The sequence below is a fragment of the Barbatula barbatula genome, assembly GCF_947034865.1.
Source record: "Barbatula barbatula genome assembly, chromosome: 10".
In the NCBI taxonomy this organism is placed as follows: domain Eukaryota; kingdom Metazoa; phylum Chordata; class Actinopteri; order Cypriniformes; family Nemacheilidae; genus Barbatula; species Barbatula barbatula.
The window spans coordinates 3,823,854-3,841,010 of NC_136773.1; the positions used below are offsets into that span (position 1 = coordinate 3,823,854).

At 38.6% G+C, this 17,157-nt stretch overlaps 1 protein-coding gene across 4 annotated transcripts in view; it reads left to right on the forward strand.

The window, feature by feature from the left end:
• The window catches only part of arhgap42b (Rho GTPase activating protein 42b), a 97,368-nt gene that overhangs the window by 44,630 nt on the left and 35,581 nt on the right, over positions 1-17,157 (forward strand). The window lies entirely within an intron of this gene.

Consider the following 17,157-nt stretch of genomic DNA (forward strand, 5'->3'; position numbering starts at 1 on the left):
AATGTATGTGCTTTTCGAGTTATAATGAGTGTTAACTGCGTGTTGCACCGGTCTCGCATCTCTCACTGAAGAGCTCCGGGAGCATAAAAGGATGAGCGACAGGAGTGTACAACGAGAGAGGACCAGGCCTGGCGTTTATGTTTTGTTTAAATGTGTTTGAATGGCCGGCAGTCGGACGTGAGGGAGCTGAGTTTGTTTTATTGTTTGTTTATTTTATTTAAAGCTTATGTTGCGTTTGCTGGTTCCCGCCTCCTTCCATCCTTTTATTGAACCTTGTTACACAATCCATTATAGATTGGATTTCTGTTGATGTTTTTTTCTGTACTTTTTGTACGAGGTATAAAGACTTGTTGAACATTCATAAAATGTTACTACCTTTAGGTAATTTAATACATTTATGACATCATGTTAACTGCACATACCTTATAAGGGATATTATAAAGCATGTCCTTAATAAGACAGTGGCCGACTTCATCAGAATGTGGTCCAGTGTGTAAACACACTCCTGAAATATGCACACACACATACACACACACACCTCTCTGACTGTTCTAACATTAGCACATGCTCAACTTTTGGCTGCATTTCTCCATGCCCAAACTCATTGCACATCGGCAACATCAAAACTGTCGACTGCGGTCATTCTTACCCTCTACCCCATGGTGCTGAAAAGATCACACACACATATTCAATCACGCATGTGAACACATGCACTCACACCTACATAAATATCTACCTACACACTCCAGCACACACGCTGAGACTCTGCGCGCCTTAGTGTTGGGTTCACCCATCTGTGCATAACCCAAGCCATCTGATTTATATTCCTACCTCAAAGGCACTTTTGATTTATTTTGCATGAAAAGGGCCATGAAAAGGGTTTGCGCTTGTGGATGGGGCTTTGTGAAGGTTTACTTGAGGGACCACAGCACCAGCATTCACACGGCTTTTGAGCGGATGGCTGGACACACTGTAAAAAGAGACAGATCATAAACCGATATCAACCGGTGTGCCTCTCGGTTGTCAAAACATTTGCAGAAGCTGTACGTTTAAAGAAACAGTTCGAACAAAAATGAACAAACGTCCGTTTACATTCTTTTACATGTAAGAATAAGGAATGGTTGTGCTGTTAAAAGTCTCTCATAAATCTCAGTTGCTAACAATCTTGCAAATATCTTTCTTTCAACTAAACAAACAACACTTTGCAGGTGAGTGATAACAGAATTTTCTTTTTTGGGTGAACAGTCAATTTATACCAAAACAAGCAAGTCCAAGTATTTGTAGGCTATTTATTTATTAGGAAAACCTCTTGGGATGAATCATCAAATTTTCCCAAGATGCATCATAGACAAACACACCATAATAACAAACGCTAAACACATACCAGTACATCAACAAACAGAAGAAATGAATGATAACATGAAAAATGATAACACCACAAAAGTACCCTAATGGCCAAAGTAAACATTCAGCAATAATACCAATTGATAGATTGTTAATAAACACCGAATATTAACCAGGATAAATATAAACATTAACAGCACCAGATTCAACAATAAGATTTACAGTCCAATACAAATTGCGATGACAAAATGTTGTAAAAACATCCTTAATGATACAATCGGTCTAAGCTGCATTAAAAATAGCATACTGTTACAGTAAATACTGAGTTTGAATAAAAACCTACCTATCGACTGTTAAAACTGTTTATTCTATACACAGTTTCATCTTTACAAGATTAGCAAACACTACTACGCATGCACACTTTTGTGATCCCTACTTAACTTCCTGTACACATTCACAAACAATAGAGTGCCTGTAGATTATTTACATTTCGTCATTTAGCAGACGCTTTTATTCAAAGTGACTTAGAAAGAGTTCGGGGAGCAATAAGTGATATGTCATACAAGAGCAATAGTACAATAGATGCTAATATAAAGTTACTAGTTTCAACAAAAGCTAGACTGTACCTGTTGAGAGAAGAGAGAGGGTTAGTGTACTGTTTTTCTTTTCATTTGTCTGTCAAGTATTCACAAAAAGAGATGGTTTTTAAGTCGTTTTTTGAAGGTTGTAGAGATGTGGTTGACCGGACCGAGTTAGGAAGAATGTTCCACCAGGAAGGAGTTGTGAAGTATTTCTGATGACAAGCAAAAGAAGCCGAGAAGAACCGTTGCTTGGCTAAACTTTCTCCAATATTTAAAATTTAGACTGCGATACCAAGCTCAACCGCTAGATGTCAATGTACAATATGGTGTCTTTAAATGCGACCAAACTACAGAACCCATTCAATAAATTGTTGAATTATTAAAATGAAAATTCAACAAAAACAAATTGTTTATTTAATAAAATTACTATACAGTAAAATAATAATACAAAGGAATATTAACTAGGGATGCACTTGTTTCGAACCCGATACTAAGCTCATGTTCTCGTACTTGTACTTGTAAAAATGCACCGATACCTCATGTATCTTCGTGAAATTTCGTGAAAAACACATACAATTGTTTATTTTTCATAATGTGTTTGAGGTGGAGTTGATTGTAACTATGAAGCTATTAAAAGTCTCACTATGTTTTAAAAAGGTACAGGCATCGGTATCGTCTTAGACACCAGTGGGATCAATTCAAAACACTGTTACTAATATACTCTTATTGGGATTCAAGAATAATTTGACAGCTTAGTGTTTATTAGAATATACAACATAATGTAGTAACAACCAGTAAGTAGGTGTTTGTTAAAACCTAATTTAGGCACCAAAAATTAATTTATCTGTATAACATTTGAGAATCGTTAAGGTTTTCCTTTTGAGACTTGGACGTTGCTTTGCTCCTGTGGCATCATGGGATAGAGTAGGATCTATCCAATGCACACTCACAAATCTCAGCGGAAGCAGTAGACCATCCAGGTATTTCTCGACTACAGTTTTTTGCATGATGAGATTTGAACAAACGACAGATTTTTGCTTAATATATAGTAGTTGTCAGATGTCATTATTTCTTGGGACTAGTTGTCATGTAATATTCTATCACGGGACACACAAAAACCAATGAGATTTGTTGTTGAATTTAGAGCTAGTTTTGGTCTCAGTTCTGCTAAAAAAATCGAAATAAATAATTTTCTTTTCCACACACAACTGCTGTTTTGCTTCAGAAGACATTTATTAACCCACTGGAGTTATTTGGATGACTTTTAGGATGTGCTGCGCTTTTGGAGCATGTTGGGACGTATATTAAGTTTATAAATTGTTGATTTCTTTTTCATTTTGAGTAAATTATGCGAGAATTTTCATGTTGTGAATTGTTCCTCCACCATGCATATGGTTGCACAAACAACTTAAACAGAAAAATAGCAATAAATATCTACAGTCACATAAAATTATCTTAAATTTACGAAAAACGACAACTTCTCACTTGGTTGTATGAATATTTTGTTGTATGATTTCAAAGTATGTTATTTCATTTTATAAACAAAGACAGTCATGCATGTTTGTAAGGTAATGATTCATGATTGATATGAATGATGACAGAATTAGTTTTTGGGCGTAATTATTTGTTTGAAGATAACAAGGGAAATTGATCAGCCTCCAACAACAATATTTCAAAATAGTGAATCAGACTCTCCACATGTGTTCTATTGTTTAGACCAACATATAATCGTACACAGAATCCATGTTTTTCTACAGCAATTTTAGCTTTTTGGGGGCTTTTCATGGTCTCCAAATAAATGTTTTGACAATGCCGCAGCTCCACAGTGTTTTTCAACCTACGATTGGTTTACTTACATTTGTGAGATGGAAGGCAGAATCTTAACACCAAAATGTCCCTTTTTTCTTCATGGTTATCATGATCACTTCTACTGTTTTATGTGACGTAATCGTTGACACTCCTTTTGTTATTATGTGTTTGGCTTGTACATCTCAGGCTGTTAACAGCAACACAAAATACATCCCATCAGGTTTATGGCAATCTTTTCATCCTCTCTCCATCTGCACAAAGGGCACTTATCACAACCATCACCCGTATGTCTCTTTTAACCACTTCCCTCTGATAGCTTATCCATTTCTCCCCGTTGTAAACGCCGCTTTAAACAGAGAGAAATGATGAAACCGTGGAGCCTCACTAAAGGATTATGGCAATGTAGAGGATCGGCAAGCTGCCAGGTCTCCGTCTCTCATAGTTTAGTTTTCAGAGGCCGGTTGGGAGGTGGAAACGGCCTTATTAGGGAATTACGTCTCTGCTCCAAGCTGGTTAACAGAGCGAGGTCAGCGGACGATGAACGGACCCTGGGAATTTATTTATACCCTTTTCAACATTTAAAGGGACAGTTCACCCAAAAATGAAAATGACTGTATGTCCTTATTTCGTCATCATCTGTAAGAATTTCTTATTTCTGCAGAACACAAAAGAAGATATTTTGAAGAATGTTGGCAACCAAACAGCATTGGACCTCATTGGCTTCCATTGTATGAACTCAAAACCACTGAGACATTTCTAACAGTGGCGTAACATTGTTTTAAAAAAGTGGTGGGACAAAACCTGGACATTCGATGCACGAGCAAGCGCCGGGAACATGGATGATGCACGCATTCTTATACTGGCCGCGTTTCTGGATTTGTGGCTCTATCTGTCTTTCGCAAATATAACTTACAGAGTGTGAGCATGGAAGATGGTAAGGAAGCGGCGTATCCTGTGTTTTCCAAAAAGTGGAGGGGATGTGTCTGCAAATTACGCCTAATATTTCTACAAATTTCTTCTTTTGTATTACACAGACGAAAGAAAGTCACACAGGTTTTGAATGAACTTCCAACTCATGACTTGCTTTAAAAGTCATTAAAATTCATAAGTTCGACTTGAACTTACACGAGCACCATGACTCAGTGCTGGACCACTTGGCCATAGTTCCAAAATGACTTTGAAACGCAACATTAAAGGTCCAGTGTGTAATTTTTGGGATGATCTATTGATAGAAATGCAATATTATATACATAGCTGTGTCTTCAGAGTAGTATATAGAGCTTACACAATGAAGCTTTATGTTTTTATTAACTTAGAATGAGCTATTTCTATCTACATACACACCGGGTCCCCTTGCATGCAATCGGCATGTTCTGTCAGCCGTCGTGGTGTTTCGAAAGTGAGGGGTGCAGTGAGCTGTTGGTTGCAATTCTCAACCTTGCCGCTAGATATTACTGACTGGACCTTTCATGCCATTAATTAATATTCTGTCAGTTTGAAATAAAAATCTACTTACTGGCATGTTTTTCTTCCATTTTTCATAGCATTTGGTTTTATTTTATTAATGATTTTGAGTTCATTTACTTTTGCCGCCTTCTGCAAATGTCATGAATCTACCCCAGGACAGAAGTTAATGATCTCAAATCACAGTAACACTGACTGACTGTGCAATTCCCCGTCCGTCAGCCAGACCTCATAAAACTCAAAACACCCTCAAGCTGAACCCCAAACTTTACACGTACGCGGAAACATTTATTACATTATTATCTGGGCCATGATGTATTATCTCGACCGTCGAACCAGGGTCAGCGTTCTTTACCATAGTCATTAAAATAGGTTTGAATAGTTTATTGAGTGTAAAAAACTAACTGAAGCAAACTCATGGGATCATCCTGGATTACTGAGAATAAGAAAAAAATGATGAATGATGGCAAAAGGCTGTCCGTCACACTGATGGCCGGAGCAATGAGGAACGTGCGAAGCCTCACCTGGACTGAGGGGGGCTGGAACAGGTGGTAGAGAGCAGGGGGTGAACTTTGCTAATGAAACATGCGGTTATGAGTGCCGCTAAGTGGTTAGGCTGATAGACCGACGGCAAGGCAATTATGCCGGAGAACAGAGGCTATAAATAGCCAGATATGGTATACCAGAACCCTGTGCGTTTTATTCCACTTCTAACTGGTAAAGAACGATCAGGCATTATTAGTTCATTCTCTATGGGAGTGAAATACAGTTTTAATTTCTGGAGATCTGTAGGTTTGTTTGGGGATGTCCTCTTTTAATTAATATGTTTATTCCAGTCAAAAGTCAAGTGTGAATGCTATACCATACAGTCCCTGACAAAAGTCTTGTCGCTTATCTATTTTGTAAAAACACCTGCTATTAACCTGACTTTTAATTAACCAATTGGTGTAAGAAATTGCTCATATGAAAAGCTAAAACCCTCCCAAATGATGTTTAATGCACTGAAATAAATTAGTTTCACTGACAAAAAAAGATTTATCATTTGATCAAGACAGAAAGGGCAAATTTTGTCAAGAAAAAAGTCGAATATACAGAAATTGAATCAATTTACTGCAAGACTTTTGTCAGGGACTGTGCAATACCATATTGACAAATTTTGTTTCCATCTTTGTTGATACAGGAAGGGCTTGTTTCTGTTCTTAAATGACTGTAGCTCTGTGTATAAGTCATTGATGGGTTTTGGGTGATGAGTCTTTAGCTGTTCAACTGGGTTCAGGTCTGGACTTTATTTTCTTTGACTGAATCCATAATTTCTATAAATTCTATAAATAGACTTGCTGACACACGACTTTTTCTTCTTTGCCAAAGGAGATAACGTATTTACACAACATGCTTTGTAGAGCAGTTCGTCCGTTTAGGGCTACTGTGGAAACAACATGGGGAATTTCATGTAAGGGGGGGGGGGGGCTGGAGCGGGGTGGTCGGCGGTGTATGTTGATAGAAATAGTTCATTCTAAGCAGATAATAAAAACACCTCTGAACACACACTGTAGTTATTTTTATTATATTGCATTTCCTCTAAACAAATTACACATTGGACCGTTAAGGTTAACATGACATGTGTCACAAGACTAAACAAATTTTCAAATCTCCAAAAAATGTAAACATCCTCACAATATAAAAACAGTGTTTTCTAAATCTCAAAAATAGGCGCAGGTTTGTTTCAAACAGAGATCTCGAACACTTAAAGCAGCCTAGTTTCTGTATATCTCATGTTAATCTTGAGTACTTAAATAATTGTATCGCACCCTTTAAATATCCCCAGAGTTTAGTTTGATCTTTAGTTTGATCACATTTATAAAATACAGATACAGCTATTTCCGAAAACCTGTGAGGGGTTTCTAAAGCCCTGGTCAGGCCCGTCACTCAGCGTTATATCCACTGTTTAAATAACATTCATCACCCAAATGGAGCGAACAAACAACACAGCTGAACTTCACGAAAGTAGTACACTTTCTATCTTCTTCACACGAGTGAAAGTGACTTGTGCACATGCTCCTTCTCCCGCTCTCCATGGTTGATGTGTGGGCGTGCGGCGTGCTTTTCCGGGATAATTGTCCAACAAGGGACTAAGAAAATTAAGATTTTTCATGTTCGAAAACCATTTCTGAAACCTGTACGAACAACGGGGGAATGTATCGAGCACAGAAATACCATGTAATACGTTCAACTCGTTTTTTAACAAGTTGACCATGTTAAGCATGAGAAGACGACACGTTTAACACTGTAAAGTCAGAATGCATGACGCACCATTGCACCACCCCTTTAAAGGATCTTTAAGCACTCTCAGACACTCACAGATTATTTCCGTTTCACAGAAACTCACACCTTCAACCACAACAGACTTCTCACTTGCCTATGCTGACACACACTGTATCTGATGACAGAGTGAACAACCACAGAGTTTGTGATGTCACTTAAAGAAGTGTTTTGTAATTGCTTCACTGACTTTCTTGACCACCTATTTAGCATGAACAAGAATGACACAAGCTGTAGTTTATTATGTACAGAAATCTTTTTACCTGTTTGTCTAGAAATCTGCATTTTAGATTCTTTCAGAAATTAAAAAATGTAAGAAGCAATTTGCAATCATGAAGTAATGTATCTAAATAAATAAGATTAAAAACACCCGTAATCTATAAATAACACATGTAAAACAGAATTATTACCAAAAAGGAAGACATATACAATTATTCAACATGGTTTGGAAACCTTTACCTTTTCATGAACCACCCTAATGTGACTATAACATTTCACATTTTAAATGCATTTAAATTGTTCACTTTTAAGATTCTGTTTAATAATGTTAGATTTGTTACAGTTTTCTAGTATAGTTAGCTGAAAATGTATATTTTTACATGTTAGTTATAGTTGAACTCTTCTTGACAAATTGTAGATTAAAACCAAAAGATAAGCTATAGCACAAAAACAATTACCAAAATCTTTAAAGTTAAAAAGTTAAAAGGTTAAAGATTAAAGTTAAAGCTTTTCTCCAAAGATATTTGGTAACATTAGTCTGGATGTTTGTAGAAAGCTGGTGGAGACAAAGTTGATACTTTGACATCTAAAAAGTGAGTCTGTAGTGAATAGACATTTATTTGTTTAATTCCATTTAATTTCCCTTTCAGATGAAAACCAAAAGATAAATACATCAAGCCCAGCATTTAGAATAGCTTTTGGACAAAATGTTTGTGCAGTTCTCTATATGTGATAACATAAAATAATCTTTAGGGCCGCGAAGGCCGGCCCCGCCTCACGGCCATCGTCCCGCCTTCCTCGCCACAGCCATTTTTCACAATATGAAAGATTTTCACAAATGTTTAACTAGGATGTTATTGTCATAAATTTCCTTAACATTTGATTACAGTTAATGTGTTTAATTACAGTTTTGTCATAATATTTTAACTTTGCAAATAATAAATGTAATAAATGAACTTTGAGCGCTCACTGGGTTTGGGAACTGTAGCTACAACAATGATCTCTGGAACAATATAGAGACCCCAAGAACCTATATAAACCTCTTGAACCTATATAAAACGTTATTGGTTCAACTTAAAGAAATACGTTATTGAGTTAATTAACTTAAAAACACTCAACAAGTTTAATCAACTCATCAAGTTACGTTAACTAATATTTTTAAGTTAAATTAGCTTAAAAATTTAAAGGAACCATTTTTAATTGAAACAACAACTACATATTTTTCTCTATAGTGGCATATTTTTGTCAAACTCCAGACTTGATAATGAAACGGTGGGCATGCAGTTCATCTGGACATTCTGGGTAGTGTAGTGTAGAGTACAGTGCATGTGCTTTTGAAAAGCTCTTCTCAACAGGAGCCGACAGATTCAAGGATTTCTGAAACACTGCATCAGAATGTGAGCTGGAAGTGGAGCTTCTGCCCACCAGAAATCGTTTCAAAATAAGAGGTGTGAGGTTAACCTTTCCCCTCTTGAGCTTGGCAAAAACAATAGCTTTTATGTCTTATAGGTAGATCAGCCACTGTGGGTTTTTGACCTAAAATGAGAACTGCAATACACTGTGGTTTGCTAGCATTCGGTTCTCTGAATCTCTGCACTCTTTGGATCTGTCGCTCTTGAGATCTTTGAACCAATTATTATAAATCACTATAACAATATTGATTACATACATTGAGGTTTCCATCGTGTTGATGCTTATTTCTTTTAAATAATTCATTTTATTAAAAAATTTGGTCGTAGATTTTATGAAAATTAATTATAAAAATATACTTAATATAATTATGTTCCTGTTTTTAACAAAAATATGAGTTAAAATAATGTAAAAATCTTGGGAATAAAATCTACTCATTTTGGTTATAAAGATTTCAATTCTTTTGTTTGTGTAAATTTTTAGGTTTAAAAGGGAAGTTTACCCAAATGACGTTACTTACCCACATGACATTAAACATGTTTAGAGAACTTCAGGCGTCTTAGGTGCACAAATGAAGATATTTAGGAGACATCCGCGCAAAGTTGATCAGTTGAATTTTTTTAAGCGACAAGAATGTGTGCTTTTTTGTTTCTACCCTGGCTCCGGGTTTTTGTTGTTTTTCCGCCAACCTTGTTCTCTCTCAGTTGTGCCCCGAATCTCTGCCTGCCCAGCCGGGCATTCAGAGACCAAGCGCCTCTACCCCCTCAGTCCCCAACGCAGACTATTTACCCCGTCCACAGTCACCAGTGCTGGGGCTGGACAGGTATTCTTCGTCTGAGGAGGATGGTGCTTCAGGAGCTACGGCTGTCGGCTCGGACGTTGGTCCTTCATTTGAACAGTTTCTCTTGCTCGTGGGTTACGTTCCTCTTAGTCAGGTCTCCCCTTCGTGTTGGTCCAGAGCCCCGGAGGTGATTAACCAACAATCAGCAGTCCGTTCTCCCTACTTAGGTGGAATCTATCTAGCCTGCTGTCCCCACCAAGGACTTCCTCTTACCAAAACCTGGACATTTCTCTGTGTGTAATTCAATAAAGTCTGCTCACCTGCTATTGAATTTGTGTGCTCTTTCCCTGACATATAAGGTTCATGCGCCAAATGCTGCATGGGGCTTGCCCCTATTGGACGCAGGCACTCTGACTCACAACATGGAAGCGCAACTGTGTTTACATACAGATGCAGACTCTTTATATGCTGATCTGCGCAAAATGTCTGATGATTTTGATATTGAGGAAGACTTTTTCGAACCAGAATATAAAGAAAATTGTGCTGCTTTGACTGAGATATAGCCATGCCACAGCTCTAAAGTGTTGATAGTTCAAATGATGAGACGACAAATGAATACGCATGCGTCAAAGTGCTCTCGTCCAAGAAGAAGACAAAGAGGAAGTGCTCTTGTGAACGCGCCATACACTAACAAGGCAGAGGAGAATATATTGATTACAGTCTGTATTTCTGTATGTTTTTCGCACATAAAGCATTCTCGTCGCTTCAAAAAAATTCAACTGAGCCACTATGCGCGGATGGACCAATTTAACAATGTCTTTGGTACTTTTCTGGACCTTGGCAAAAACTGACACCATGATGTCTATGAGGAGGCCTGGAAATCTCTTGGATGTCACCTAAATATCTTAATTTGTGCTCCGAAGACGGCGGATGTTCTGTAAAAATGTTAAACGTCATGTGGGGGAGTAAAAAATCAAACATAGTAAATTTTTGGGTGAACTCCCCCTTTAAGTAAATCCAACTCAATTTTATTATGTCAAACCCACCGAAAATAACCCGCTCTCTTCAGTTACAACAAAAGCTAGAGGACCACTTGCAGAGGACCACTCTCGGGTATCACAACCAGCGGAGATGAGTAAAATGCATTCGATGAGATCGCTGCGTGATTCCGAACTCCGATGTCAAGGAATCTCTCCACATACTCGTCCACAGTCTCACTTCCCTGGCGAAGACTGCAGAGGCGACGGACCAAGCTGGACCGGTCAGTGTCCATGCTGCTGCTGCTGGGTTCTGTAGTGGCTCGTTCGTCCGGTGGTCCCGTCGAGTCCGGTGGTCCCAAGTCCTGCCGTGCCGGCCTTCCAGCCGGTGTCAAGTCCTGCCCTGCCGGCCTTCCAGCCGGTGTCAAGTCCTGCCCTGCTGGCCTTCCAGCCGGTGTCAGGTCCTGCCCTGCCGGCCTTCCAGCCGGTGTCTCAGCCGGGGACTCCGCGCTCTCGTCCGCCTCCCTCCAGGGTACCCCCTGCTAAGTCCCCCAGGACCCCACGCTCTCGAGCGTGTCCAGGGACTAAGACTGCCCCTCCCTGTCCCAACCCCTTTGGACCTCCTCCCATGAGCTCTTGTGTTCCCCCACCCCTCCCCTGTTTGTTGTTTTTATTATGTCACCCCAACCCATTAATTATTCTTGCCTGTCTGCCCTTGTTATTTTTTACTATGTTTTGTTGGATGTTGTCTGTGTCCCAGTCTGCCTTGTCTTGTCAGTCTACCCCTTGATGAACACCTGGAGGTGTTCTTTAAGGGGGGGCTTATGTCATGATTCCGCTATCATGTCATGGTTGTTCTTGGTCTTGCAGCGGAGTCATGGCATAGCCTTAGGTTTTGTGTGAGAAAGACATGGCTTTGTTTAGATTTTGACTTGCCATGTGCTTTCTCGTGTCCCATCTGTGTTCCCCGCCCTTTTGTCTCATTAGCCTTCCCATTAGTGTTTCATTACCTTCACCTGCCCCTTAGTAATTATTCCTGTGTTTGTTCCCCTTTAAAACATCCTTGTGTTCATTGTCCTGTGCTCGTTCGTTGTACTTTTTACCCCGTCATAGAAGCCTTGTCCTGAAAGATACTTGAGTTTAGTTGAGTTCTTGTTGAGTGTCCGTTTTTCAGTTTATCGTTTGTTATTGTCTACTGTTTTGTTACCCCCTCATTATTAAAGTCGGTTTGTTAACCCCTTCATCCCCGCTGCATTGCAATTGGGTTCTTCCACCACGTTCTCCTACACAGTTCATGACACTAAATGACTAAATGTAAATGTAACCCCATTTAAATTGGCCAAATTAAGTTTACTCATTTGTTTATAGTCTCAACACAAAATAAAAATTCATTTTGTAGATATACTGTAGCTACCTCGGCAGTTGATCTGTAGCTCCCAGCATGCTTTGTATCTGACTGCATTAGGAGATTCATTTTCCAGATAAACTGTCATTTTAAGTGTTTTTCAGAAAACTTGATTGAAGATTTATCTTGAGATTTAAGAGGATTTTTGTATTATTTTTAAATTTGAGTTTTTAAAGTTGTTATCATTGTTGAGAAGAGTGGTGCTTGTGCCTAGCCTGAGGGAGGCATAATATTAGTCATGAAGTCCACTTATTGAGCAGTAACTGTGCTAATGCCCGTACAGAGACAACCAGTCTCATCTTACTTGACCATCTAAGTTGTACAAATATTAGAGAGAGTAAGTGATCCGTGAAGTTTGAGTTCGACAAGTGTTTTTGTTAGGCATAGTTTTTTTAGCAATTTTTTGCATTAACATCTACTTGATATTTTCACAAATGTATTTAATAAGTAGAATTCACTTTTTTCTGGTTAGTTAGTTATACTTGAATTATAGCAGCAAATTTCCTCGTAACAATTAAATAAAAATCCCTGTAACAATTTTCACGGACATTTTTTACGTAAATTTTACAAGTAATTTTTTTCAGTGTTTGTGCGATTATTTCTGTTTACTACACTGTTTCTTAGTCCGTTAATTAGATCGTGTCATGTCCTTTATGGAAATGTTGTGTTTATCTCGGTCTCATCATCACATTCTTCCTCTTCACAGGAAGAACGGTGAGAAAATGCCTGGAGTATGCAGGCTTCAAAATAACTCATCGGGCCGAGGTGTTATCGCTTAATTACTTTCGCTGGACTTTGTCCAATTAGGCATGTGACAGTGAGTCTAAAAAAGAGCCTGTGCTTTCACTGGCTGTGAGTCAGTTGAGCTTCAGATATTTCCAGCCCACTGCTCAGGCTCACGTGACGACGTCCCACCAGCTCTTATTAGGTAACAGAGGACTGATTAGCCCTTAATGAGTGTAATTGAAGTGTTATCTGAAGATGCCGAGGATGTCACCGCTCATCACCATCCTCCACTATCTCTAGAGAACAGCTCACCACAAAGCAAACATGAGAGTCTGGTTCATTTACACTAAAGGCTCTCATCCACCATCATTCTCATCTCCTCTCGTCTCCTCTCTATGGTGGTACTGTACAGTAACGGCTAAAGTGATCTGCGCATGCACATATCCGAAGTAATTTTGCACAGTTTTTGCTTTTAAAGCTCCACGGGTACAATTAGACAATACAAATATGAACTATATGAAGAAAACACTAAACTTGGTTAAGGTATTTATTTGACAAAAACGTATTTGACAAAAAGGCAAAATAAAACGTATACATTTTTGCAAATAAGAATGAAGAAACTGAACTCTGAAAGTTTATGGTATTATTTTTGTGCCAAAAAGACTAACTTTTAAGAAAAGAAAAAAAATAAACCATGAGAAAGACGAAAACACAGAAAATTAAAACAACCAAACCAAAGGCAATTTTTAAACAAATTGCATACTTCCTTAACAGTTTTCTAAGTTCTAAGTTTCTTTTGACAAATTGTAGTGTACGAGTTTTCATTTACGCCTTTTTGAAACAAACCTGCTGTGTAGGCGGGACTTAATGATGATTTACTCTTATTGGCTAGAGAGATTTGGTTTGACTAACCAACTGTTCAGAAAGAAAGATTTTATTTAAGATCATGTAACATTTTTGCCATTGAGTTTGTTGTTTTAATTTTCTGTGTTTTTTCGTCTTTCTATATTTTTAAGCGTTCATTCTTTTTGGCACACAAAATGTCCAATGTGTACTAAAAAATATCAGAAAAAAAACATATATTAAAAATAATAGCATACACATGTTATTCCTATAATAAATTTAATAAATTAAAAAGACAAAAATGATGAGAATAACAACAAGCATACAACAAACTAATGTAATATCCAGATGTGCTCTCATTTGTTGGTACCCTTACAGCTCATTGAAATAATGCTTCATTATAATAATACATCATTGGATTATAGTAATATTTCAAACGAATGTGTTTCTTTACTTAGTATCATATGTTTTCAATCTTGTAACAGTCATTCAGCCTGTTAAAATTCTGAAAGTAGTCAGACTGTGCTGTTTGGTAACATTGTGTGACCCACACTGAACACGGACCAGAGAAAGCAAAGGATAGAGGTGAAGAGCTCAGAAAGAAAATAATAGACAAGCATTAGAAAGGTTAAGGCTACAAGACAATCGCCAAGCTGCTTGGTTGTCCTTTGACAACAGTTGCAAATATTATTTAGAAGTTTAAGGTTCATAGAATTGTAGCCGACCTCCCAGAGCGCGGCCGCTAGAGGAAAATCTACCTTAGATTGAACAGAAGGATAGGTAGAAAAAGAACCAAGGCTAACTGACAAACAGATAAAAGCTGAACTCCAAGCTGAACTACGTCAGTTTCTGATCGTACCATCCTTTGCTTTTTGAGCAAAAGTGAGCACCATGGAAGAAGACCCAGGAGGACTCCACTTTTGAAAGAAAAACATAAAAAAGCCAGACTGGAATTTGCTAAAATTCCTATTGACAAGCCACAATACTTCTGGGAGAATGTCCTTTGGACAGATGAGTCAAAACTGGAGCTTTTTGGCAAGTCACATAAGCTCAATGTTCACAGACGAAAAAATCAATCTTGCAAAGAAGTGAACACCATACATAGTGAAACATGGAGAAGGCTCGGTTATGTTTTGGGGCTGCTTTGCTGCACAATGAAATCTCAAGACTATCAAGGCACTCTGGAGCGAAACGTACTGCCCTGTGTCAGAAAGCTCTGTCTCAGTCGCAGGTCACGGGTCCTCCAACAGGATAATGACCCAAAACACACAGCTAAAATCACTCAAGAATGGATAAGAACAAAACGTTGGACTATTCTGAAGCGGCCTTCTTTGAGTCCTGATCTGAATCCTATCGAACATCTATGGGAAGAGAAACCCATCAAACAGGAGACAGCTGGAGCAGTTTGCTCAGGAAGAGTGGGTCAAACTACCTGTTAACAGGTGCAGAAGATTCATTGAGAGCTACTGAAAATGTTTGTATACTTATATATACTGTCTACACCACACGCGAGCGGCGCAATTCGACGCGACAAAAGACAACAGAAACATTAAGAACAAGGTGTTTGCCGCACACAATGGGGACAAAACTTCTATATACTGTATATTACATATATAGTCTTTTGTCACGTTTTGACAGCTTGCGTGCGGTGTAAACAAGCTGTAACTTTCTCGTCTTTCTTGTCAAAACCCCAAATATACTCTCAAGTGACACGCTTCTTTGATAACGCAAGTAGATGCTCTTAGACGCAGTGTGGCATCTTTAACATGTCCATTTAGTTGTCCATAAACAGTCGCCCTAGTTCAAAAATATATGAAAATGCACTTGTACACACAGCGTCCTGCGCACAAACACTCATCTGAACGGGGCAAAAGAAGAAAGATGGAGAGACACTTTTTCACGACGTTTTCATATAAGATATGAGATTTCAAGAACACTTTCTATTTACAATTAAACAGTAACAACTGGCACATATGATGATTAATGGCATGTTTCAATAATAGATTATTTGTTTTCATGCATTAATGCAGTTATCATACACATCTACGTCACGATGCATCACGGTTATTTTTGACAGCCCTAATAAATACATATAATATAAAAGTTGTTATTCATATTTTGTTAATCCTTCTTGGAGTGGAAGCAACACTTTCGATTTTGCAGAGTAGACATCACTTTTTGCCGGTATGCATACAGTAAATGGATCTTGACTTTGTTACATAAGTTTAATTTCATTAGTAAATATTTAGATTTGGCATCCAGCTTGGAAAATGCTAAGGCAGCAAAAGCATATTTTGGAAGAGCAAGAGCCAGGGTTGTTTGTGTAGAGAGCCCATGGCGGGTGTTGGTTTGTGTCCCCCTGGAGCTCTCAGTAACTGATTCAGTGATTGCTGAAAATCAGTGGCATCAGTTCGTCTGGCCAGGTGGCTTCACCAGGCTCCAGTATTATCTCCCTGTGTGTGTGTGTGTGTGTGTGTGTGTTAGTGTGTGTGTACGTGCGTGCACATATGTTTGTCTGCCTGGCTTTTTCTCAATCTGTGGGGGACTTGACGTCTGTCTGTTATGTGGTGCCCCCTCTGCGGCGCAGTAGTCTTTAACACGACCACAATCCCAACTGCCCCATGAACCAAGGTCATATGTGTGGCCATTCAGAAGAGCACAGTAAATAGTTGAACGTCTGAGAAGAAGGTCTGTTGATAACACTGATGGTCTGGAGAGACCCTGCTGGGACAACAGAACAGGATCTCGATGGGTTGCATGTCTCAATGCATTGTGTGTAGGCCTGCATGGATTCTTGGAGTTTTTGAACAACTAATTTTTCTTTCAGTTTATAAGCATGTCATTCATAACCGTTTAACTAACGTGCAGTATTTAGCCCTGGGTTATGTGTTGCTTGTGTTTATGCTTAAAATTCTTCCACTGTATGTAAGTGGTTCTATTAAATTATCCCATTGTCTCGGACTAGAGACTGTAATTGGGAAATCCCATTTCAAGCTTTCTGTCTCTCTCTCCCTATGTGTATAAGAGAGAGAGAGAGAGAGAGAGAGGGAGTGTGTGTGTACGGTTTATCAGTCAGACATGTGCAACATTCAGCCCACAAGAAAATGTCATCGAGCTCACAGATGCGCTATATTGTCTGTGTCGTCTTCCTGTATAAAGCCGACAAACCCGAGGGGAAATTTATTGGCTGTCAAAACGCTATCTAATATATGTATTCATTTATTTGTGTGGTTTATTATTTAACTTGCATCCCGTAGGGCTCTTTGAGGTACCGTGCAG